We start from the raw sequence: 25,030 nt of genomic DNA, 5'->3' as shown, positions 1-25,030 counted from the left end.
CTGCTGCACAGGGCAGAGAGGAAGGCAGCGCTAGGGAGGGTGCGACTGCCCTAGCACGCCTTGGGCACAAGGAGTGTCGGGCGGGAGGCTGCTAGGAAGCCGTGGCGTGAGCCCAGCCCTCTCGCGAGCAGTCTCTCAGCTGGGCTTGGCAGTGCCCAGGCACTGGGCGTGCTGCAAGGAAGCGAGATGGCGCTAGCACGTGCTGCTGTGGAGCGGGCACGTGCTAGTGCTGTGGGGCTGTTCCCTGGTCCTCCTTACCCGGGCGTGATGAAGCAGTGGGCTGCTGTCAGCACCCACTGTGGGCTGATGAGCGACCCTCCGCACACATGCGCTATGCCTCCTATGATGGGCTTCTGGATGCTGACGATCCAGGGCCAGGCCCCTAGCTGAGCATCGGTGCCACCCACGACGCGTGACATGCCGTAGTAAGAATCCATGGGCCGGTGCCCGCAGGTCCCTCTGTAAGCAGAAACTGATGAATGTCCTGCTCGGTGGCTTGCTGCTGTTGAGGCTGCAGGTCAGCCCCCTTCCCCCCCACCAGGCGCTGCATGGACAGCAGGACCGCGGAACCCTGTGGGGCATGCGTCCATCTACCCCTGTTTGTGCTTGAGCCCCGTAGGCGAGTTGTGCCAGCGGCCTGGCTGCTGGCAAGGAACTGAGGCTCCCACATGGCGTTTGGGAAGCTTTGGTGTGGCCAGGGGGAAAAGCGAGCACCCGCCAGTGAAGCCCACAAGGGCTGCCCCAGCTCCCTCCCAGAGCCTCGGGCCACTTACCCACAGTTGTCCCACATGCCGTACGCCGGCCAGCACACGGCCAGCAGGACCAGGACGGGGAGAAAATTCATGGCTGCCAGCGGCACGTGGCAGCTGCAAGAAGCGAGAGCTGGTGGCCAGCAGTGCAGCAGCCGACGTAGTGCCTGCAGCAGTCCCGCTGCCCAGGGAACCCTTGGCCCCGTGGCTGATGTCACAGAGTGGCTGGTTCCGGGTGCTGGGCACGGTGGATTCTAGGGGGGGGCGGGCAACATGGAGGGTTCCGAGCAGGAGGGGAGGCAGAAGCTGGGCTCGGACACCCCCAGCAGACCCCCGCTGAATGCTCTGCTTGCGGGACGAGGCTCTGCAGACCTCGTGGCAGGCAGCAGCGCCTGCCTCCCACTGCTGCCTGCTAACAGCTAGCCGGGAAAACCAAGTGTGGCACCATAGCCTCTTTGGGAAGTTCACTGCCACCCCGCTCTGCGCAGCCGCTTGCCACCAGGTCCTTCCCAAAGAAACTGACACCGCAGAACGGAACTACTACAGGCAGTAGGCACCTGGTTGGGGGCTGAAGAGCCAATCTGCTTACAGCCGCGGCAGGCAAGCAGGGATGTGCAAGCCAAATCAACCAAGTATAGCCAAGCACTGCCATCCTGTCCTGCACAAAGCACAGCGAAACACAGATGGAGCACGCTCCACGCTGGCTCTGTCTGCCACCGCAACGCCCTCTGACAGGCTCCGTGTCCTTGCTGTCTACCAGCTACATTGCTCTTCTGGGCCAACACTGGTGCGGGCAGTCGCACTGCCTGCTATGCGTGGCCACAGACGTGCAATTGGAAGCAGCATGGCTTCATAGGCACTAGAAGACGTCCCCAAACAAACCGCACTCCACGCTGCTTTGGTTTTCAAAAATTGACCTGAAGGTGGTGCCCGATATCTGCTTAGAGCAGGCAGAAGGTGGCCTTGGAGAACGTCACTTGTCTTCTGTGGATACTCTGTGATGCCAGCAGCAGATTTTTGCAGGTGGTTAAGAGGGAATGGTGTGAGAGGTGGGCACACTTCAGCAATATGTGAAGGAAGAGCTGGGGTCATTCTGGGGAGAGTACTCTGGCAGAGACAGCTTTGCTTGTTTGGCTGAGCCCTGTCCCTAATCACCACAGCCCCCAAACAGGTAGTGCAGAGGGGACGTGCCTAGGTGGGAAGCAGCTCGGGGTATGCGTGGTCAAGCACCTCCAAGTCCTTCCTGACTCCAGCAGGTGGAGATGTGGCCGGTGGTTGGCAGGCCTGGTCCTCTTGTAAGGTCTGTGAATGCTGGGGCTGATCAGTCAGGTAGGTTGCAGCCACATGCCACCCACGGGACTGAAAAGGTCTCTGTCCTCTTGCTCGAGAGCTAGGCCAGCTTCAGGTTCGCTAGTGCACTGCGCACGCACACAGCGCTCCCACCAGGAGCTGGCCCGAGACACTCGGTCTTTCCAACTGCGGGGTCCCTATGACCTGTGTTCCCTTCTGCCATCGCCAGCAGCCAGGCCGCTAGACCCACCCCTCTAGCAGGTACAGAGCGGGGCCACACAGAAAAGGATGTGGAATGGCTCTCAAGAAGAAGGTCGGACAGGCTGTGGGGAGTAGGGACAGGGTTCAGCCAAACAAGCTAAGCAACCGGCACTTTGCTTATGCTCAAGGACGAGCTTCTTGAGCCCCCCTTCTCTCCATTTTCCACACTTATTCATCCCCCTCGACTTCCTTGGCTCCTCACTTTCTCTGCCCTTGTCTCCTCCCAATCAAGGGACCTAGCCCCGCCTACTAGTCCCCCTTGCTCCCAGGTCTGTCACATCTGGGAACAGATTGGGTCTTTCAGGGGCTGTTAGCTAGGTCATCTTGGCCTTGCGTGGCATTACTGCAGTGGTTTCCTGGCTACAGCTGTCCCTGCCAGAGTCCTCTCCCCAGAATGACCCCGGCTCTTCCTTCAGATATTGCTGAAGTCTGGCCACCTCTCACACCATTCCCCCTTAACTTCTGGTGACATCTGGCTCTTCCTCATGGCACTGTAACTCCTGCCAGCTTTCTTTCATCTTTCCATTTAGCAAAGGCTTCAACCAGGTCCTAATCATCATCCCCAGAGTTGTCTGCATGTCGCATCATTATTTTGCATCCTCTTGCTAGCCTCAATGTGCCAGTCTTCTTCATGCCATGGTGGCTCTGAGCACGCTCCTGTCTGACCAGCCATGGTGTCAGCCCTGCTGAGCGACTCTTGCCCTTTGTGCCCTCCTTGACTGCCTGCAGCCCCATTTTGCCGGGCGTGGAAATCCTTGCCTTGCGCACGAGAGTGAATTGGACTCAGGCACGGTTAACTGTGAAACCTGGCAACTTTATTCCAAGAACTAAGTCAGCTTCAGCATTTGTGTGCACTGGGAAGTGTTGCGGAGGAAGAACCGGACTCGACACGATGATCAATGTGATCACGTACAAGCCGTTTATTAGCCTCAGATAGCTCACTTTTATATTCCCCACTACATACGCGGCGATTCCCCATTGGTGATAATCAATTTAACTCACATAGTAACTCGATTATGATTGGTGTGCGTCACTAGCTCACGCGCAGTGCTCGTGGCCTTCTTGCAGGCGGCAAGTTCCTCTTCGGCATCTGGGAGTTGTTTGTCTCTGCATTCTTACTTCCTCATTCCAACCGCAGTTTGTCCTCTGGATGCTCTTGCGGCCTTATGCTAAGGCTCTGCGGCCTTAGGCTAAGGCTTCATGGCCTTCTAGAGAAATGCTGGATTGCTCACATGTCCCCAGTCCTTTAATGCTTCATCCTCCACAGGGAGGAGAGCGGGCAGCACAGAGCAGGCCTTTGATGCTGAGGCTGCCTTTGGAGCAGCAGGCATTGCCCCAGAAGGAAATGATCATGGTCCAGTGCAGCCTGCGCTGGTTCCTGTTGATCCTGCTCCTCAAGCCTTTTTTCCCCTGAGGAACTGCAGGAGCTCCTTCAGAAGAGTAAAGAATTCCACCAGCTTCTGGCGTGGAAATGGACAGGAGCTAATGCTGCCCGACTGTGTTGGTGCTGGTGTTGGCCTTGGCCTCTGAGAGGGGCTTGAGGTGGAGAGAAAATGACTCCATGGCTGTGCTGTTGGACTATCTCTTCTTGCTGAGCGCAGTCCCATCTGTAGCAGGATCCAGTCGTAGAAGTGCTGCGTGGAGGTGTAGACTCCAGGCTGGTTTGGTCTGGCACAGCCTCTCCCCCAGCTGGTCACTCCAACAAGCCAGAAGTAGTCGTTGGTGTTATCTTTGCAGACCAGAGGACCACCGCTGTCACCCTGCAGCGGAGGAGAGAGGGTTAAGGTGGTGTTGGGTGGCCCCGGTCAGCACTCTGGCTGGCTCCTTCTCTCCCGCAGCAGCTGCCAGAACTGTCCTGACTGCACACAAAGGCTCTGCTCAGGTGCTGGAGCCTACAGAAGCTTGTCTGGCAGGGGGTGGTGGGCCAGTCAGGCAGGGCTCTCTCTCTGTCCTCTTTGCACAGTGATCCTGGATGAGTGGAAGGGGGATGTTGCAGGACTGGGCTCTGGAGCTGTGGGCTGCCCAGAGCACTAGATGGGCTTTGTGGGCAGAGAGCCAGGCCTCTGGGATAAGGGCGGCCCTGGGCAAGGACCTGCATCTGGGCAAGGGGAGGTGAACCCCAAGAGTGGAGGGGACCCAGCAGTGGCAGGCTGACTTGCCAGGCAAAGCACGCGCTGGGGCAGGTTTGGGCGGTTGCCACAGGGCTGCCTGTGCTGTTGGGTGTGGACTTGTAGCACGCTCCTACCTGGCAGGTGTCGATGCCGCCCTGCGGATAGCCAGCACACAAGTTGTGGCTGTGGATGGCCCCTCCGTACCAGCGGCTGCTGTTGCAGAGCTTGATATCGATGAGGCGGACCTTGGCCTCCTGCAGGACATAACTTGGTCCCCCAGCTGTCAGCACAGAAAGGAGTTAACAGCCAGCAGCTCGCTGCCAGTTCTCCTCTCCTCCCCCCCACCCCCCCGGTGTCTGGCTGAAGCCCTGCCCTAGGGCTGGGCTTTGCGTCTCCAGAGGCACTGTGCCGCTGCTGTCTCCCTTCTGTCTTGCTTGGGGTAATGGGCCAGGCCCACCTCTCCATCGGCATGCACCCCGCAGCCCGACTCTGGCTTTCGCCTCTGCTGTCAGGAAGCCCACCCCGCCTCCCCAGTGTGCCCAGCCTGCGCTCAGGACACCACTCCCTTTTGGGAACTCACCTCTTGCAGTCGTGGAACCCCAGCCACTGACGTAGCAGCTTCTCAGCTGCGACACTCTCAGCCAGGCGTCGGGCACACAGGCAAGCTGCACGTAGTAGCCGCACAGGACAGGCTGGTCCAATTCCAGCAAGGCAATGTCGTTCCTCTGCGTGATGTTGTTGTAGTGCTCGTGAACCAGTAGCCGCTTAATAGTGCGCACTTGGGTCTCAGGGCCCAGCTGAGTCAAGTGGCTGGCCCCGATCACCACGTGCCACATGGTGATGTGCCTGCAAGGCAGGTGGAGAGAGGGGTCAGAGGGAGCGCAGCCACGTGCTGCAAGCAGCCCAGCAGTTGCCTGCCTTCTGCTGCACAGGGCAGAGAGGAAGGCAGCGCTACGGAGGGTGCGACTGCCCTAGCACGCCTTGGGCACAAGGAGTGTCGGGCGGGAGGCTGCTAGGAAGCCGTGGCGTGAGCCCAGCCCTCTCGCGAGCAGTCTCTCAGCTGGGCTTGGCAGTGCCCAGGCACTGGGCGTGCTGCAAGGAAGCGAGATGGCGCTAGCACGTGCTGCTGTGGAGCGGGCACGTGCTAGTGCTGTGGGGCTGTTCCCTGGTCCTCCTTACCCGGGCGTGATGAAGCAGTGGGCTGCTGTCAGCACCCACTGTGGGCTGATGAGCGACCCTCCGCAGACATGCGCTATGCCTCCTATGATGGGCTTCTGGATGCTGACGATCCAGGGCCAGGCCCCTAGCTGAGCATCGGTGCCACCCACGACGCGTGACATGCCGTAGTAAGAATCCATGGGCCGGTGCCCGCAGGTCCCTCTGTAAGCAGAAACTGATGAATGTCCTGCTCGGTGGCTTGCTGCTGTTGAGGCTGCAGGTCAGCCCCCTTCCCCCCCACCAGGCGCTGCATGGACAGCAGGACCGCGGAACCCTGTGGGGCATGCGTCCATCTACCCCTGTTTGTGCTTGAGCCCCGTAGGCGAGTTGTGCCAGCGGCCTGGCTGCTGGCAAGGAACTGAGGCTCCCACATGGCGTTTGGGAAGCTTTGGTGTGGCCAGGGGGAAAAGCGAGCACCCGCCAGTGAAGCCCACAAGGGCTGCCCCAGCTCCCTCCCAGAGCCTCGGGCCACTTACCCACAGTTGTCCCACATGCCGTACGCCGGCCAGCACACGGCCAGCAGGACCAGGACGGGGAGAAAATTCATGGCTGCCAGCGGCACGTGGCAGCTGCAAGAAGCGAGAGCTGGTGGCCAGCAGTGCAGCAGCCGACGTAGTGCCTGCAGCAGTCCCGCTGCCCAGGGAACCCTTGGCCCCGTGGCTGATGTCACAGAGTGGCTGGTTCCGGGTGCTGGGCACGGTGGATTCTAGGGGGGGGCGGGCAACATGGAGGGTTCCGAGCAGGAGGGGAGGCAGAAGCTGGGCTCGGACACCCCCAGCAGACCCCCGCTGAATGCTCTGCTTGCGGGACGAGGCTCTGCAGACCTCGTGGCAGGCAGCAGCGCCTGCCTCCCACTGCTGCCTGCTAACAGCTAGCCGGGAAAACCAAGTGTGGCACCATAGCCTCTTTGGGAAGTTCACTGCCACCCCGCTCTGCGCAGCCGCTTGCCACCAGGTCCTTCCCAAAGAAACTGACACCGCAGAACGGAACTACTACAGGCAGTAGGCACCTGGTTGGGGGCTGAAGAGCCAATCTGCTTACAGCCGCGGCAGGCAAGCAGGGATGTGCAAGCCAAATCAACCAAGCATAGCCAAGCACTGCCATCCTGTCCTGCACAAAGCACAGCGAAACACAGATGGAGCACGCTCCACGCTGGCTCTGTCTGCCACCGCAACGCCCTCTGACAGGCTCCGTGTCCTTGCTGTCTACCAGCTACATTGCTCTTCTGGGCCAACACTGGTGCGGGCAGTCGCACTGCCTGCTATGCGTGGCCACAGACGTGCAATTGGAAGCAGCATGGCTTCATAGGCACTAGAAGACGTCCCCAAACAAACCGCACTCCACGCTGCTTTGGTTTTCAAAAATTGACCTGAAGGTGGTGCCCGATATCTGCTTAGAGCAGGCAGAAGGTGGCCTTGGAGAACGTCACTTGTCTTCTGTGGATACTCTGTGATGCCAGCAGCAGATTTTTGCAGGTGGTTAAGAGGGAATGGTGTGAGAGGTGGGCACACTTCAGCAATATGTGAAGGAAGAGCTGGGGTCATTCTGGGGAGAGCACTCTGGCAGAGACAGCTTTGCTTGTTTGGCTGAGCCCTGTCCCTAATCACCACAGCCCCCAAACAGGTAGTGCAGAGGGGACGTGCCTAGGTGGGAAGCAGCTCGGGGTATGCGTGGTCAAGCACCTCCAAGTCCTTCCTGACTCCAGCAGGTGGAGATGTGGCCGGTGGTTGGCAGGCCTGGTGCTCTTGTAAGGTCTGTGAATGCTGGGGCTGATCAGTCAGGTAGGTTGCAGCCACATGCCACCCACGGGACTGAAATGGTCTCTGTCCTCTTGCTCGAGAGCTAGGCCAGCTTCAGGTTCGCTAGTGCACTGCGCACGCACACAGCGCTCCCACCAGGAGCTGGCCCGAGACACTCGGTCTTTCCAACTGCGGGGTCCCTATGACCTGTGTTCCCTTCTGCCATCGCCAGCAGCCAGGCCGCTAGACCCACCCCTCTAGCAGGTACAGAGCGGGGCCACACAGAAAAGGATGTGGAATGGCTCTCAAGAAGAAGGTCGGACAGGCTGTGGGGAGTAGGGACAGGGTTCAGCCAAACAAGCTAAGCAACCGGCACTTTGCTTATGCTCAAGGACGAGCTTCTTGAGCCCCCCTTCTCTCCATTTTCCACGCTTATTCATCCCCCTCGACTTCCTTGGCTCCTCTCTTTCTCTGCCCTTGTCTCCTCCCAATCAAGGGACCTAGCCCCGCCTACTAGTCCCCCTTGCTCCCAGGTCTGTCACATCTGGGAACAGATTGGGTCTTTCAGGGGCTGTTAGCTAGGTCATCTTGGCCTTGCGTGGCATTACTGCAGTGGTTTCCTGGCTACAGCTGTCCCTGCCAGAGTCCTCTCCCCAGAATGACCCCGGCTCTTCCTTCAGATATTGCTGAAGTCTGGCCACCTCTCACACCATTCCCCCTTAACTTCTGGTGACATCTGGCTCTTCCTCATGGCACTGTAACTCCTGCCAGCTTTCTTTCATCTTTCCATTTAGCAAAGGCTTCAACCAGGTCCTAATCATCATCCCCAGAGTTGTCTGCATGTCGCATCATTATTTTGCATCCTCTTGCTAGCCTCAATGTGCCAGTCTTCTTCATGCCATGGTGGCTCTGAGCACGCTCCTGTCTGACCAGCCATGGTGTCAGCCCTGCTGAGCGACTCTTGCCCTTTGCGCCCTCCTTGACTGCCTGCAGCCCCATTTTGCCGGGCGTGGAAATCCTTGCCTTGCGCACGAGAGTGAATTGGACTCAGGCACGGTTAACTGTGAAACCTGGCAACTTTATTCCAAGAACTAAGTCAGCTTCAGCATTTGTGTGCACTGGGAAGTGTTGCGGAGGAAGAACCGGACTCGACACGATGATCAATGTGATCACGTACAAGCCGTTTATTAGCCTCAGATAGCTCACTTTTATATTCCCCACTACATACGCGGCGATTCCCCATTGGTGATAATCAATTTAACTCACATAGTAACTCGATTATGATTGGTGTGCGTCACTAGCTCACGCGCAGTGCTCGTGGCCTTCTTGCAGGCGGCAAGTTCCTCTTCGGCATCTGGGAGTTGTTTGTCTCTGCATTCTTACTTCCTCATTCCAACCGCAGTTTGTCCTCTGGATGCTCTTGCGGCCTTATGCTAAGGCTCTGCGGCCTTAGGCTAAGGCTTCATGGCCTTCTAGAGAAATGCTGGATTGCTCACATGTCCCCAGTCCTTTAATGCTTCATCCTCCACAGGGAGGAGAGCGGGCAGCACAGAGCAGGCCTTTGATGCTGAGGCTGCCTTTGGAGCAGCAGGCATTGCCCCAGAAGGAAATGATCATGGTCCAGTGCAGCCTGCGCTGGTTCCTGTTGATCCTGCTCCTCAAGCCTTTTTTCCCCTGAGGAACTGCAGGAGCTCCTTCAGAAGAGTAAAGAATTCCACCAGCTTCTGGCGTGGAAATGGACAGGAGCTAATGCTGCCCGACTGTGTTGGTGCTGGTGTTGGCCTTGGCCTCTGAGAGGGGCTTGAGGTGGAGAGAAAATGACTCCATGGCTGTGCTGTTGGACTATCTCTTCTTGCTGAGCGCAGTCCCATCTGTAGCAGGATCCAGTCGTAGAAGTGCTGCGTGGAGGTGTAGACTCCAGGCTGGTTTGGTCTGGCACAGCCTCTCCCCCAGCTGGTCACTCCAACAAGCCAGAAGTAGTCGTTGGTGTTATCTTTGCAGACCAGAGGACCACCGCTGTCACCCTGCAGCGGAGGAGAGAGGGTTAAGGTGGCGTTGGGTGGCCCCGGTCAGCACTCTGGCTGGCTCCTTCTCTCCCGCAGCAGCTGCCAGAGCTGTCCTGACTGCACACAAAGGCTCTGCTCAGGTGCTGGAGCCTACAGAAGCTTGTCTGGCAGGGGGTGGTGGGCCGGTCAGGCAGGGCTCTCTCTCTGTCCTCTTTGCACAATGATCCTGGATGTGTGGAAGGGGGATGTTGCAGGACTGGGCTCTGGAGCTGTGGGCTGCCCAGAGCACTAGATGGGCTTTGTGGGCAGAGAGCCAGGCCTCTGGGACAAGGGCGGCCCTGGGCAAGGACCTGCATCTGGGCAAGGGGAGGTGAACCCCAAGAGTGGAGGGGACCCAGCAGTGGCAGGCTGACTTGCCAGGCAAAGCACGCGCTGGGGCAGGTTTGGGCGGTTGCCACAGGGCTGCCTGTGCTGTTGGGTGTGGACTTGTAGCACGCTCCTACCTGGCAGGTGTCGATGCCGCCCTGCGGATAGCCAGCACACAAGTTGTGGCTGTGGATGGCCCCTCCGTACCAGCGGCTGCTGTTGCAGAGCTTGATATCGATGAGGCGGACCTTGGCCTCCTGCAGGACATAACTTGGTCCCCCAGCTGTCAGCACAGAAAGGAGTTAACAGCCAGCAGCTCGCTGCCAGTTCTCCTCTCCTCCCCCCCACCCCCCCGGTGTCTGGCTGAAGCCCTGCCCTAGGGCTGGGCTTTGCGTCTCCAGAGGCACTGTGCCGCTGCTGTCTCCCTTCTGTCTTGCTTGGGGTAATGGGCCAGGCCCACCTCTCCATCGGCATGCACCCCGCAGCCCGACTCTGGCTTTCGCCTCTGCTGTCAGGAAGCCCACCCCGCCTCCCCAGTGTGCCCAGCCTGCGCTCAGGACACCACTCCCTTTTGGGAACTCACCTCTTGCAGTCGTGGAACCCCAGCCACTGACGTAGCAGCTTCTCAGCTGCGACACTCTCAGCCAGGCGTCGGGCACACAGGCAAGCTGCACGTAGTAGCCGCACAGGACAGGCTGGTCCAATTCCAGCAAGGCAATGTCGTTCCTCTGCGTGATGTTGTTGTAGTGCTCGTGAACCAGTAGCCGCTTAATAGTGCGCACTTGGGTCTCAGGGCCCAGCTGAGTCAAGTGGCTGGCCCCGATCACCACGTGCCACATGGTGATGTGCCTGCAAGGCAGGTGGAGAGAGGGGTCAGAGGGAGCGCAGCCACGTGCTGCAAGCAGCCCAGCAGTTGCCTGCCTTCTGCTGCACAGGGCAGAGAGGAAGGCAGCGCTACGGAGGGTGCGACTGCCCTAGCACGCCTTGGGCACAAGGAGTGTCGGGCGGGAGGCTGCTAGGAAGCCGTGGCGTGAGCCCAGCCCTCTCGCGAGCAGTCTCTCAGCTGGGCTTGGCAGTGCCCAGGCACTGGGCGTGCTGCAAGGAAGCGAGATGGCGCTAGCACGTGCTGCTGTGGAGCGGGCACGTGCTAGTGCTGTGGGGCTGTTCCCTGGTCCTCCTTACCCGGGCGTGATGAAGCAGTGGGCTGCTGTCAGCACCCACTGTGGGCTGATGAGCGACCCTCCGCAGACATGCGCTATGCCTCCTATGATGGGCTTCTGGATGCTGACGATCCAGGGCCAGGCCCCTAGCTGAGCATCGGTGCCACCCACGACGCGTGACATGCCGTAGTAAGAATCCATGGGCCGGTGCCCGCAGGTCCCTCTGTAAGCAGAAACTGATGAATGTCCTGCTCGGTGGCTTGCTGCTGTTGAGGCTGCAGGTCAGCCCCCTTCCCCCCCACCAGGCGCTGCATGGACAGCAGGACCGCGGAACCCTGTGGGGCATGCGTCCATCTACCCCTGTTTGTGCTTGAGCCCCGTAGGCGAGTTGTGCCAGCGGCCTGGCTGCTGGCAAGGAACTGAGGCTCCCACATGGCGTTTGGGAAGCTTTGGTGTGGCCAGGGGGAAAAGCGAGCACCCGCCAGTGAAGCCCACAAGGGCTGCCCCAGCTCCCTCCCAGAGCCTCGGGCCACTTACCCACAGTTGTCCCACATGCCGTACGCCGGCCAGCACACGGCCAGCAGGACCAGGACGGGGAGAAAATTCATGGCTGCCAGCGGCACGTGGCAGCTGCAAGAAGCGAGAGCTGGTGGCCAGCAGTGCAGCAGCCGACGTAGTGCCTGCAGCAGTCCCGCTGCCCAGGGAACCCTTGGCCCCGTGGCTGATGTCACAGAGTGGCTGGTTCCGGGTGCTGGGCACGGTGGATTCTAGGGGGGGGCGGGCAACATGGAGGGTTCCGAGCAGGAGGGGAGGCAGAAGCTGGGCTCGGACACCCCCAGCAGACCCCCGCTGAATGCTCTGCTTGCGGGACGAGGCTCTGCAGACCTCGTGGCAGGCAGCAGCGCCTGCCTCCCACTGCTGCCTGCTAACAGCTAGCCGGGAAAACCAAGTGTGGCACCATAGCCTCTTTGGGAAGTTCACTGCCACCCCGCTCTGCGCAGCCGCTTGCCACCAGGTCCTTCCCAAAGAAACTGACACCGCAGAACGGAACTACTACAGGCAGTAGGCACCTGGTTGGGAGCTGAAGAGCCAATCTGCTTACAGCCGCGGCAGGCAAGCAGGGATGTGCAAGCCAAATCAACCAAGTATAGCCAAGCACTGCCATCCTGTCCTGCACAAAGCACAGCGAAACACAGATGGAGCACGCTCCACGCTGGCTCTGTCTGCCACCGCAACGCCCTCTGACAGGCTCCGTGTCCTTGCTGTCTACCAGCTACATTGCTCTTCTGGGCCAACACTGGTGCGGGCAGTCGCACTGCCTGCTATGCGTGGCCACAGACGTGCAATTGGAAGCAGCATGGCTTCATAGGCACTAGAAGACGTCCCCAAACAAACCGCACTCCACGCTGCTTTGGTTTTCAAAAATTGACCTGAAGGTGGTGCCCGATATCTGCTTAGAGCAGGCAGAAGGTGGCCTTGGAGAACGTCACTTGTCTTCTGTGGATACTCTGTGATGCCAGCAGCAGATTTTTGCAGGTGGTTAAGAGGGAATGGTGTGAGAGGTGGGCACACTTCAGCAATATGTGAAGGAAGAGCTGGGGTCATTCTGGGGAGAGCACTCTGGCAGAGACAGCTTTGCTTGTTTGGCTGAGCCCTGTCCCTAATCACCACAGCCCCCAAACAGGTAGTGCAGAGGAGACGTGCCTAGGTGGGAAGCAGCTCGGGGTATGCGTGGTCAAGCACCTCCAAGTCCTTCCTGACTCCAGCAGGTGGAGATGTGGCCGGTGGTTGGCAGGCCTGGTGCTCTTGTAAGGTCTGTGAATGCTGGGGCTGATCAGTCAGGTAGGCTGCAGCCACATGCCACCCACGGGACTGAAAAGGTCTCTGTCCTCTTGCTCGAGAGCTAGGCCAGCTTCAGGTTTGCTAGTGCACTGCGCACGCACACAGCACTCCCACCAGGAGCTGGCCCGAGACACTCGGTCTTTCCAACTGCGGGGTCCCTATGACCTGTGTTCCCTTCTGCCATCGCCAGCAGCCAGGCCGCTAGACCCACCCCTCTAGCAGGTACAGAGCGGGGCCACACAGAAAAGGATGTGGAATGGCTCTCAAGAAGAAGGTCGGACAGGCTGTGGGGAGTAGGGACAGGGTTCAGCCAAACAAGCTAAGCAACCGGCACTTTGCTTATGCTCAAGGACGAGCTTCTTGAGCCCCCCTTCTCTCCATTTTCCACGCTTATTCATCCCCCTCGACTTCCTTGGCTCCTCTCTTTCTCTGCCCTTGTCTCCTCCCAATCAAGGGACCTAGCCCCGCCTACTAGTCCCCCTTGCTCCCAGGTCTGTCACATCTGGGAACAGATTGGGTCTTTCAGGGGCTGTTAGCTAGGTCATCTTGGCCTTGCGTGGCATTACTGCAGTGGTTTCCTGGCTACAGCTGTCCCTGCCAGAGTCCTCTCCCCAGAATGACCCCGGCTCTTCCTTCAGATATTGCTGAAGTCTGGCCACCTCTCACACCATTCCCCCTTAACTTCTGGTGACATCTGGCTCTTCCTCATGGCACTGTAACTCCTGCCAGCTTTCTTTCATCTTTCCATTTAGCAAAGGCTTCAACCAGGTCCTAATCATCATCCCCAGAGTTGTCTGCATGTCGCATCATTATTTTGCATCCTCTTGCTAGCCTCAATGTGCCAGTCTTCTTCATGCCATGGTGGCTCTGAGCACGCTCCTGTCTGACCAGCCATGGTGTCAGCCCTGCTGAGCGACTCTTGCCCTTTGCGCCCTCCTTGACTGCCTGCAGCCCCATTTTGCCGGGCGTGGAAATCCTTGCCTTGCGCACGAGAGTGAATTGGACTCAGGCACGGTTAACTGTGAAACCTGGCAACTTTATTCCAAGAACTAAGTCAGCTTCAGCATTTGTGTGCACTGGGAAGTGTTGCGGAGGAAGAACCGGACTCGACACGATGATCAATGTGATCACGTACAAGCCGTTTATTAGCCTCAGATAGCTCACTTTTATATTCCCCACTACATACGCGGCGATTCCCCATTGGTGATAATCAATTTAACTCACATAGTAACTCGATTATGATTGGTGTGCGTCACTAGCTCACGCGCAGTGCTCGTGGCCTTCTTGCAGGCGGCAAGTTCCTCTTCGGCATCTGGGAGTTGTTTGTCTCTGCATTCTTACTTCCTCATTCCAACCGCAGTTTGTCCTCTGGATGCTCTTGCGGCCTTATGCTAAGGCTCTGCGGCCTTAGGCTAAGGCTTCATGGCCTTCTAGAGAAATGCTGGATTGCTCACATGTCCCCAGTCCTTTAATGCTTCATCCTCCACAGGGAGGAGAGCGGGCAGCACAGAGCAGGCCTTTGATGCTGAGGCTGCCTTTGGAGCAGCAGGCATTGCCCCAGAAGGAAATGATCATGGTCCAGTGCAGCCTGCGCTGGTTCCTGTTGATCCTGCTCCTCAAGCCTTTTTTCCCCTGAGGAACTGCAGGAGCTCCTTCAGAAGAGTAAAGAATTCCACCAGCTTCTGGCGTGGAAATGGACAGGAGCTAATGCTGCCCGACTGTGTTGGTGCTGGTGTTGGCCTTGGCCTCTGAGAGGGGCTTGAGGTGGAGAGAAAATGACTCCATGGCTGTGCTGTTGGACTATCTCTTCTTGCTGAGCGCAGTCCCATCTGTAGCAGGATCCAGTCGTAGAAGTGCTGCGTGGAGGTGTAGACTCCAGGCTGGTTTGGTCTGGCACAGCCTCTCCCCCAGCTGGTCACTCCAACAAGCCAGAAGTAGTCGTTGGTGTTATCTTTGCAGACCAGAGGACCACCGCTGTCACCCTGCAGCGGAGGAGAGAGGGTTAAGGTGGCGTTGGGTGGCCCCGGTCAGCACTCTGGCTGGCTCCTTCTCTCCCGCAGCAGCTGCCAGAGCTGTCCTGACTGCACACAAAGGCTCTGCTCAGGTGCTGGAGCCTACAGAAGCTTGTCTGGCAGGGGGTGGTGGGCCGGTCAGGCAGGGCTCTCTCTCTGTCCTCTTTGCACAATGATCCTGGATGTGTGGAAGGGGGATGTTGCAGGACTGGGCTCTGGAGCTGTGGGCTGCCCAGAGCACTAGATGGGCTTTGTGGGCAGAGAGCCAGGCCTCTGGGACAAGGGCGGCCCTGGGCAAGGACCTGCATCTGGGCAAGGGGAGGTGAACCCCAAGAGTGGAGGGGACCCAGCAGTGGCAGGCTGACTTGCCAGGCAAAGCACGCGCTGGGGCAGGTTTGGGCGGTTGCCACAGGGCTGCCTGTGCTGTTGGGGGTGGACTTGTAGCACGCTCCTACCTGGCAGGTGTCGATGCCGCCCTGCGGATAGCCAGCACACAAGTTGTGGCTGTGGATGGCCCCTCCGTACCAGCGGCTGCTGTTGCAGAGCTTGATATCGATGAGGCGGACCTTGGCCTCCTGCAGGACATAACTTGGTCCCCCAGCTGTCAGCACAGAAAGGAGTTAACAGCCAGCAGCTCGCTGCCAGTTCTCCTCTCCTCCCCCCCACCCCCCCGGTGTCTGGCTGAAGCCCTGCCCTAGGGCTGGGCTTTGCGTCTCCAGAGGCACTGTGCCGCTGCTGTCTCCCTTCTGTCTTGCTTGGGGTAATGGGCCAGGCCCACCTCTCCATCGGCATGCACCCCGCAGCCCGACTCTGGCTTTCGCCTCTGCTGTCAGGAAGCCCACCCCGCCTCCCCAGTGTGCCCAGCCTGCGCTCAGGACACCACTCCCTTTTGGGAACTCACCTCTTGCAGTCGTGGAACCCCAGCCACTGACGTAGCAGCTTCTCAGCTGCGACACTCTCAGCCAGGCGTCGGGCACACAGGCAAGCTGCACGTAGTAGCCGCACAGGACAGGCTGGTCCAATTCCAGCAAGGCAATGTCGTTCCTCTGCGTGATGTTGTTGTAGTGCTCGTGAACCAGTAGCCGCTTAATAGTGCGCACTTGGGTCTCAGGGCCCAGCTGAGTCAAGTGGCTGGCCCCGATCACCACGTGCCACATGGTGATGTGCCTGCAAGGCAGGTGGAGAGAGGGGTCAGAGGGAGCGCAGCCACGTGCTGCAAGCAGCCCAGCAGTTGCCTGCCTTCTGCTGCACAGGGCAGAGAGGAAGGCAGCGCTACGGAGGGTGCGACTGCCCTAGCACGCCTTGGGCACAAGGAGTGTCGGGCGGGAGGCTGCTAGGAAGCCGTGGCGTGAGCCCAGCCCTCTCGCGAGCAGTCTCTCAGCTGGGCTTGGCAGTGCCCAGGCACTGGGCGTGCTGCAAGGAAGCGAGATGGCGCTAGCACGTGCTGCTGTGGAGCGGGCACGTGCTAGTGCTGTGGGGCTGTTCCCTGGTCCTCCTTACCCGGGCGTGATGAAGCAGTGGGCTGCTGTCAGCACCCACTGTGGGCTGATGAGCGACCCTCCGCACACATGCGCTATGCCTCCTATGATGGGCTTCTGGATGCTGACGATCCAGGGCCAGGCCCCTAGCTGAGCATCGGTGCCACCCACGACGCGTGACATGCCGTAGTAAGAATCCATGGGCCGGTGCCCGCAGGTCCCTCTGTAAGCAGAAACTGATGAATGTCCTGCTCGGTGGCTTGCTGCTGTTGAGGCTGCAGGTCAGCCCCCTTCCCCCCCACCAGGCGCTGCATGGACAGCAGGACCGCGGAACCCTGTGGGGCATGCGTCCATCTACCCCTGTTTGTGCTTGAGCCCCGTAGGCGAGTTGTGCCAGCGGCCTGGCTGCTGGCAAGGAACTGAGGCTCCCACATGGCGTTTGGGAAGCTTTGGTGTGGCCAGGGGGAAAAGCGAGCACCCGCCAGTGAAGCCCACAAGGGCTGCCCCAGCTCCCTCCCAGAGCCTCGGGCCACTTACCCACAGTTGTCCCACATGCCGTACGCCGGCCAGCACACGGCCAGCAGGACCAGGACGGGGAGAAAATTCATGGCTGCCAGCGGCACGTGGCAGCTGCAAGAAGCGAGAGCTGGTGGCCAGCAGTGCAGCAGCCGACGTAGTGCCTGCAGCAGTCCCGCTGCCCAGGGAACCCTTGGCCCCGTGGCTGATGTCACAGAGTGGCTGGTTCCGGGTGCTGGGCACGGTGGATTCTAGGGGGGGGCGGGCAACATGGAGGGTTCCGAGCAGGAGGGGAGGCAGAAGCTGGGCTCGGACACCCCCAGCAGACCCCCGCTGAATGCTCTGCTTGCGGGACGAGGCTCTGCAGACCTCGTGGCAGGCAGCAGCGCCTGCCTCCCACTGCTGCCTGCTAACAGCTAGCCGGGAAAACCAAGTGTGGCACCATAGCCTCTTTGGGAAGTTCACTGCCACCCCGCTCTGCGCAGCCGCTTGCCACCAGGTCCTTCCCAAAGAAACTGACACCGCAGAACGGAACTACTACAGGCAGTAGGCACCTGGTTGGGAGCTGAAGAGCCAATCTGCTTACAGCCGCGGCAGGCAAGCAGGGATGTGCAAGCCAAATCAACCAAGTATAGCCAAGCACTGCCATCCTGTCCTGCACAAAGCACAGCGAAACACAGATGGAGCACGCTCCACGCTGGCTCTGTCTGCCACCGCAACGCCCTCTGACAGGCTCCGTGTCCTTGCTGTCTACCAGCTACATTGCTCTTCTGGGCCAACACTGGTGCGGGCAGTCGCACTGCCTGCTATGCGTGGCCACAGACGTGCAATTGGAAGCAGCATGGCTTCATAGGCACTAGAAGACGTCCCCAAACAAACCGCACTCCACGCTGCTTTGGTTTTCAAAAATTGACCTGAAGGTGGTGCCCGATATCTGCTTAGAGCAGGCAGAAGGTGGCCTTGGAGAACGTCACTTGTCTTCTGTGGATACTCTGTGATGCCAGCAGCAGATTTTTGCAGGTGGTTAAGAGGGAATGGTGTGAGAGGTGGGCACACTTCAGCAATATGTGAAGGAAGAGCTGGGGTCATTCTGGGGAGAGCACTCTGGCAGAGACAGCTTTGCTTGTTTGGCTGAGCCCTGTCCCTAATCACCACAGCCCCCAAACAGGTAGTGCAGAGGGGACGTGCCTAGGTGGGAAGCAGCTCGGGGTATGCGTGGTCAAGCACCTCCAAGTCCTTCCTGACTCCAGCAGGTGGAGATGTGGCCGGTGGTTGGCAGGCCTGGTCCTCTTGTAAGGTCTGTGAATGCTGGGGCTGATCAGTCAGGTAGGCTGCAGCCACATGCCACCCACGGGACTGAAAAGGTCTCTGTCCTCTTGCTCGAGAGCTAGGCCAGCTTCAGGTTCGCTAGTGCACTGCGCACGCACACAGCGCTCCCACCAGGAGCTGGCCCGAGACACTCGGTCTTTCCAACTGCGGGGTCCCTATGACCTGTGTTCCCTTCTGCCATCGCCAGCAGCCAGGCCGCTAGACCCACCCCTCTAGCAGGTACAGAGCGGGGCCACACAGAAAAGGATGTGGAATGGCTCTCAAGAAGAAGGTCGGACAGGCTGTGGGGAGTAGGGACAGGGTTCAGCCAAACAAGCTAAGCAACCGGCACTTTGCTTATGCTCAAGGACGAGCTTCTTGAGCCCCCCTTCTCTCCATTTTCCACACTTATTCATCCCCCTCGACTTCCTTGGCTCCTCACTTTCTCTGCCCTTGTCTCCTCCCAATCAAGGGACCTAGCCCCGCCTACTAGTCCCCCTTGCTCCCAGGTCTGTCACATCTGGGAACAGATTGGGTCTTTCAGGGGCTGTTAGCTAGGTCATCTTGGCCTTGCGTGGCATTACTGCAGTGGTTTCCTGGCTACAGCTGTCCCTGCCAGAGTCCTCTCCCCAGAATGACCCCGGCTCTTCCTTCAGATATTGCTGAAGTCTGGCCACCTCTCACACCATTCCCCCTTAACTTCTGGTGACATCTGGCTCTTCCTCATGGCACTGTAACTCCTGCCAGCTTTCTTTCATCTTTCCATTTAGCAAAGGCTTCAACCAGGTCCTAATCATCATCCCCAGAGTTGTCTGCATGTCGCATCATTATTTTGCATCCTCTTGCTAGCCTCAATGTGCCAGTCTTCTTCATGCCATGGTGGCTCTGAGCACGCTCCTGTCTGACCAGCCATGGTGTCAGCCCTGCTGAGCGACTCTTGCCCTTTGCGCCCTCCTTGACTGCCTGCAGCCCCATTTTGCCGGGCGTGGAAATCCTTGCCTTGCGCACGAGAGTGAATTGGACTCAGGCACGGTTAACTGTGAAACCTGGCAACTTTATTCCAAGAACTAAGTCAGCTTCAGCATTTGTGTGCACTGGGAAGTGTTGCGGAGGAAGAACCGGACTCGACACGATGATCAATGTGATCACGTACAAGCCGTTTATTAGCCTCAGATAGCTCACTTTTATATTCCCCACTACATACGCGGCGATTCCCCATTGGTGATAATCAATTTAACTCACATAGTAACTCGATTATGATTGGTGTGCGTCACTAGCTCACGCGCAGTGCTCGTGGCCTTCTTGCAGGCGGCAAGTTCCTCTTCGGCATCTGGGAGTTGTTTGTCTCTGCATTCTTACTTCCTCATTCCAACCGCAGTTTGTCCTCTGGATGCTCTTGCGGCCTTATGCTAAGGCTCTGCGGCCTTAGGCTAAGGCTTCATGGCCTTCTAGAGAAATGCTGGATTGCTCACATGTCCCCAGTCCTTTAATGCTTCATCCTCCACAGGGAGGAGAGCGGGCAGCACAGAGCAGGCCTTTGATGCTGAGGCTGCCTTTGGAGCAGCAGGCATTGCCCCAGAAGGAAATGATCATGGTCCAGTGCAGCCTGCGCTGGTTCCTGTTGATCCTGCTCCTCAAGCCTTTTTTCCCCTGAGGAACTGCAGGAGCTCCTTCAGAAGAGTAAAGAATTCCACCAGCTTCTGGCGTGGAAATGGACAGGAGCTAATGCTGCCCGACTGTGTTGGTGCTGGTGTTGGCCTTGGCCTCTGAGAGGGGCTTGAGGTGGAGAGAAAATGACTCCATGGCTGTGCTGTTGGACTATCTCTTCTTGCTGAGCGCAGTCCCATCTGTAGCAGGATCCAGTCGTAGAAGTGCTGCGTGGAGGTGTAGACTCCAGGCTGGTTTGGTCTGGCACAGCCTCTCCCCCAGCTGGTCACTCCAACAAGCCAGAAGTAGTCGTTGGTGTTATCTTTGCAGACCAGAGGACCACCGCTGTCACCCTGCAGCGGAGGAGAGAGGGTTAAGGTGGTGTTGGGTGGCCCCGGTCAGCACTCTGGCTGGCTCCTTCTCTCCCGCAGCAGCTGCCAGAACTGTCCTGACTGCACACAAAGACTCTGCTCAGGTGCTGGAGCCTACAGAAGCTTGTCTGGCAGGGGGTGGTGGGCCAGTCAGGCAGGGCTCTCTCTCTGTCCTCTTTGCACAGTGATCCTGGATGAGTGGAAGGGGGATGTTGCAGGACTGGGCTCTGGAGCTGTGGGCTGCCCAGAGCACTAGATGGGCTTTGTGGGCAGAGAGCCAGGCCTCTGGGACAAGGGCGGCCCTGGGCAAGGACCTGCATCTGGGCAAGGGGAGGTGAACCCCAAGAGTGGAGGGGACCCAGCAGTGGCAGGCTGACTTGCCAGGCAAAGCACGCGCTGGGGCAGGTTTGGGCGGTTGCCACAGGGCTGCCTGTGCTGTTGGGGGTGGACTTGTAGCACGCTCCTACCTGGCAGGTGTCGATGCCGCCCTGCGGATAGCCAGCACACAAGTTGTGGCTGTGGATGGCCCCTCCGTACCAGCGGCTGCTGTTGCAGAGCTTGATATCGATGAGGCGGACCTTGGCCTCCTGCAGGACATAACTTGGTCCCCCAGCTGTCAGCACAGAAAGGAGTTAACAGCCAGCAGCTCGCTGCCAGTTCTCCTCTCCTCCCCCACACCCCCTCCCCGGCGTCTGGCTGAAGCCCTGCCCTAGGGCTGGGCTTTGCGTCTCCAGAGGCACTGTGCCGCTGCTGTCTCCCTTCTGTCTTGCTTGGGGTAATGGGCCAGGCCCACCTCTCCATCGGCATGCACCCCGCAGCCCGACTCTGGCTTTCGCCTCTGCTGTCAGGAAGCCCACCCCGCCTCCCCAGTGTGCCCAGCCTGCGCTCAGGACACCACTCCCTTTTGGGAACTCACCTCTTGCAGTCGTGGAACCCCAGCCACTGACGTAGCAGCTTCTCAGCTGCGACACTCTCAGCCAGGCGTCGGGCACACAGGCAAGCTGCACGTAGTAGCCGCACAGGACAGGCTGGTCCAATTCCAGCAAGGCAATGTCGTTCCTCTGCGTGATGTTGTTGTAGTGCTCGTGAACCAGTAGCCGCTTAATAGTGCGCACTTGGGTCTCAGGGCCCAGCTGAGTCAAGTGGCTGGCCCCGATCACCACGTGCCACATGGTGATGTGCCTGCAAGGCAGGTGGAGAGAGGGGTCAGAGGGAGCGCAGCCACGTGCTGCAAGCAGCCCAGCAGTTGCCTGCCTTCTGCTGCACAGGGCAGAGAGGAAGGCAGCGCTACGGAGGGTGCGACTGCCCTAGCACGCCTTGGGCACAAGGAGTGTCGGGCGGGAGGCTGCTAGGAAGCCGTGGCGTGAGCCCAGCCCTCTCGCGAGCAGTCTCTCAGCTGGGCTTGGCAGTGCCCAGGCACTGGGCGTGCTGCAAGGAAGCGAGATGGCGCTAGCACGTGCTGCTGTGGAGCGGGCACGTGCTAGTGCTGTGGGGCTGTTCCCTGGTCCTCCTTACCCGGGCGTGATGAAGCAGTGGGCTGCTGTCAGCACCCACTGTGGGCTGATGAGCGACCCTCCGCAGACATGCGCTATGCCTCCTATGATGGGCTTCTGGATGCTGACGATCCAGGGCCAGGCCCCTAGCTGAGCATCGGTGCCACCCACGACGCGTGACATGCCGTAGTAAGAATCCATGGGCCGGTGCCCGCAGGTCCCTCTGTAAGCAGAAACTGATGAATGTCCTGCTCGGTGGCTTGCTGCTGTTGAGGCTGCAGGTCAGCCCCCTTCCCCCCCACCAGGCGCTGCATGGACAGCAGGACCGCGGAACCCTGTGGGGCATGCGTCCATCTACCCCTGTTTGTGCTTGAGCCCCGTAGGCGAGTTGTGCCAGCGGCCTGGCTGCTGGCAAGGAACTGAGGCTCCCACATGGCGTTTGGGAAGCTTTGGTGTGGCCAGGGGGAAAAGCGAGCACCCGCCAGTGAAGCCCACAAGGGCTGCCCCAGCTCCCTCCCAGAGCCTCGGGCCACTTACCCACAGTTGTCCCACATGCCGTACGCCGGCCAGCACACGGCCAGCAGGACCAGGACGGGGAGAAAATTCATGGCTGCCAGCGGCACGTGGCAGCTGCAAGAAGCGAGAGCTGGTGGCCAGCAGTGCAGCAGCCGACGTAGTGCCTGCAGCAGTCCCGCTGCCCAGGGAACCCTTGGCCCCGTGGCTGATGTCACAGAGTGGCTGGTTCCGGGTGCTGGGCACGGTGGATTCTAGGGGGGGGCGGGCAACATGGAGGGTTCCGAGCAGGAGGGGAGGCAGAAGCTGGGCTCGGACACCCCCAGCAGACCCCCGCTGAATGCTCTGCTTGCAGGACGAGGCTCTGCAGACCTCGTGGCAGGCAGCAGCGCCTGCCTCCCAGTGCTGCCTGCTAACAGCTAGCCGGGAAAACCAAGTGTGGCACCATAGCCTCTTTGGGAAGTTCACTGCCACCCCGCTCTGCGCAGCCGCTTGCCACCAGGTCCTTCCCAAAGAAACTGACACCGCAGAACGGAACTACTACAGGCAGTAGGCACCTGGTTGGGAGCTGAAGAGCCAATCTGCTTACAGCCGCGGCAGGCAAGCAGGGATGTGCAAGCCAAATCAACCAAGTATAGCCAAGCACTGCCATCCTGTCCTGCACAAAGCACAGCGAAACACAGATGGAGCACGCTCCACGCTGGCTCTGTCTGCCACCGCAACGCCCTCTGACAGGCTCCGTGTCCTTGCTGTCTACCAGCTACATTGCTCTTCTGGGCCAACACTGGTGCGGGCAGTCGCACTGCCTGCTATGCGTGGCCACAGACGTGCAATTGGAAGCAGCATGGCTTCATAGGCACTAGAAGACGTCCCCAAACAAACCGCACTCCACGCTGCTTTGGTTTTCAAAAATTGACCTGAAGGTGGTGCCCGATATCTGCTTAGAGCAGGCAGAAGGTGGCCTTGGAGAACGTCACTTGTCTTCTGTGGATACTCTGTGATGCCAGCAGCAGATTTTTGCAGGTGGTTAAGAGGGAATGGTGTGAGAGGTGGGCACACTTCAGCAATATGTGAAGGAAGAGCTGGGGTCATTCTGGGGAGAGCACTCTGGCAGAGACAGCTTTGCTTGTTTGGCTGAGCCCTGTCCCTAATCACCACAGCCCCCAAACAGGTAGTGCAGAGGGGACGTGCCTAGGTGGGAAGCAGCTCGGGGTATGCGTGGTCAAGCACCTCCAAGTCCTTCCTGACTCCAGCAGGTGGAGATGTGGCCGGTGGTTGGCAGGCCTGGTCCTCTTGTAAGGTCTGTGAATGCTGGGGCTGATCAGTCAGGTAGGCTGCAGCCACATGCCACCCACGGGACTGAAAAGGTCTCTGTCCTCTTGCTCGAGAGCTAGGCCAGCTTCAGGTTCGCTAGTGCACTGCGCACGCACACAGCGCTCCCACCAGGAGCTGGCCCGAGACACTCGGTCTTTCCAACTGCGGGGTCCCTATGACCTGTGTTCCCTTCTGCCATCGCCAGCAGCCAGGCCGCTAGACCCACCCCTCTAGCAGGTACAGAGCGGGGCCACACAGAAAAGGATGTGGAATGGCTCTCAAGAAGAAGGTCGGACAGGCTGTGGGGAGTAGGGACAGGGTTCAGCCAAACAAGCTAAGCAACCGGCACTTTGCTTATGCTCAAGGACGAGCTTCTTGAGCCCCCCTTCTCTCCATTTTCCACACTTATTCATCCCCCTCGACTTCCTTGGCTCCTCACTTTCTCTGCCCTTGTCTCCTCCCAATCAAGGGACCTAGCCCCGCCTACTAGTCCCCCTTGCTCCCAGGTCTGTCACATCTGGGAACAGATTGGGTCTTTCAGGGGCTGTTAGCTAGGTCATCTTGGCCTTGCGTGGCATTACTGCAGTGGTTTCCTGGCTACAGCTGTCCCTGCCAGAGTCCTCTCCCCAGAATGACCCCGGCTCTTCCTTCAGATATTGCTGAAGTCTGGCCACCTCTCACACCATTCCCCCTTAACTTCTGGTGACATCTGGCTCTTCCTCATGGCACTGTAACTCCTGCCAGCTTTCTTTCATCTTTCCATTTAGCAAAGGCTTCAACCAGGTCCTAATCATCATCCCCAGAGTTGTCTGCATGTCGCATCATTATTTTGCATCCTCTTGCTAGCCTCAATGTGCCAGTCTTCTTCATGCCATGGTGGCTCTGAGCACGCTCCTGTCTGACCAGCCATGGTGTCAGCCCTGCTGAGCGACTCTTGCCCTTTGCGCCCTCCTTGACTGCCTGCAGCCCCATTTTGCCGGGCGTGGAAATCCTTGCCTTGCGCACGAGAGTGAATTGGACTCAGGCACGGTTAACTGTGAAACCTGGCAACTTTATTCCAAGAACTAAGTCAGCTTCAGCATTTGTGTGCACTGGGAAGTGTTGCGGAGGAAGAACCGGACTCGACACGATGATCAATGTGATCACGTACAAGCCGTTTATTAGCCTCAGATAGCTCACTTTTATATTCCCCACTACATACGCGGCGATTCCCCATTGGTGATAATCAATTTAACTCACATAGTAACTCGATTATGATTGGTGTGCGTCACTAGCTCACGCGCAGTGCTCGTGGCCTTCTTGCAGGCGGCAAGTTCCTCTTCGGCATCTGGGAGTTGTTTGTCTCTGCATTCTTACTTCCTCATTCCAACCGCAGTTTGTCCTCTGGATGCTCTTGCGGCCTTATGCTAAGGCTCTGCGGCCTTAGGCTAAGGCTTCATGGCCTTCTAGAGAAATGCTGGATTGCTCACATGTCCCCAGTCCTTTAATGCTTCATCCTCCACAGGGAGGAGAGCGGGCAGCACAGAGCAGGCCTTTGATGCTGAGGCTGCCTTTGGAGCAGCAGGCATTGCCCCAGAAGGAAATGATCATGGTCCAGTGCAGCCTGCGCTGGTTCCTGTTGATCCTGCTCCTCAAG

The sequence above is a fragment of the Opisthocomus hoazin genome, chromosome 29, assembly GCF_030867145.1.
Source record: "Opisthocomus hoazin isolate bOpiHoa1 chromosome 29, bOpiHoa1.hap1, whole genome shotgun sequence".
In the NCBI taxonomy this organism is placed as follows: domain Eukaryota; kingdom Metazoa; phylum Chordata; class Aves; order Opisthocomiformes; family Opisthocomidae; genus Opisthocomus; species Opisthocomus hoazin.
This window is presented reverse-complemented; position numbering follows the sequence as displayed.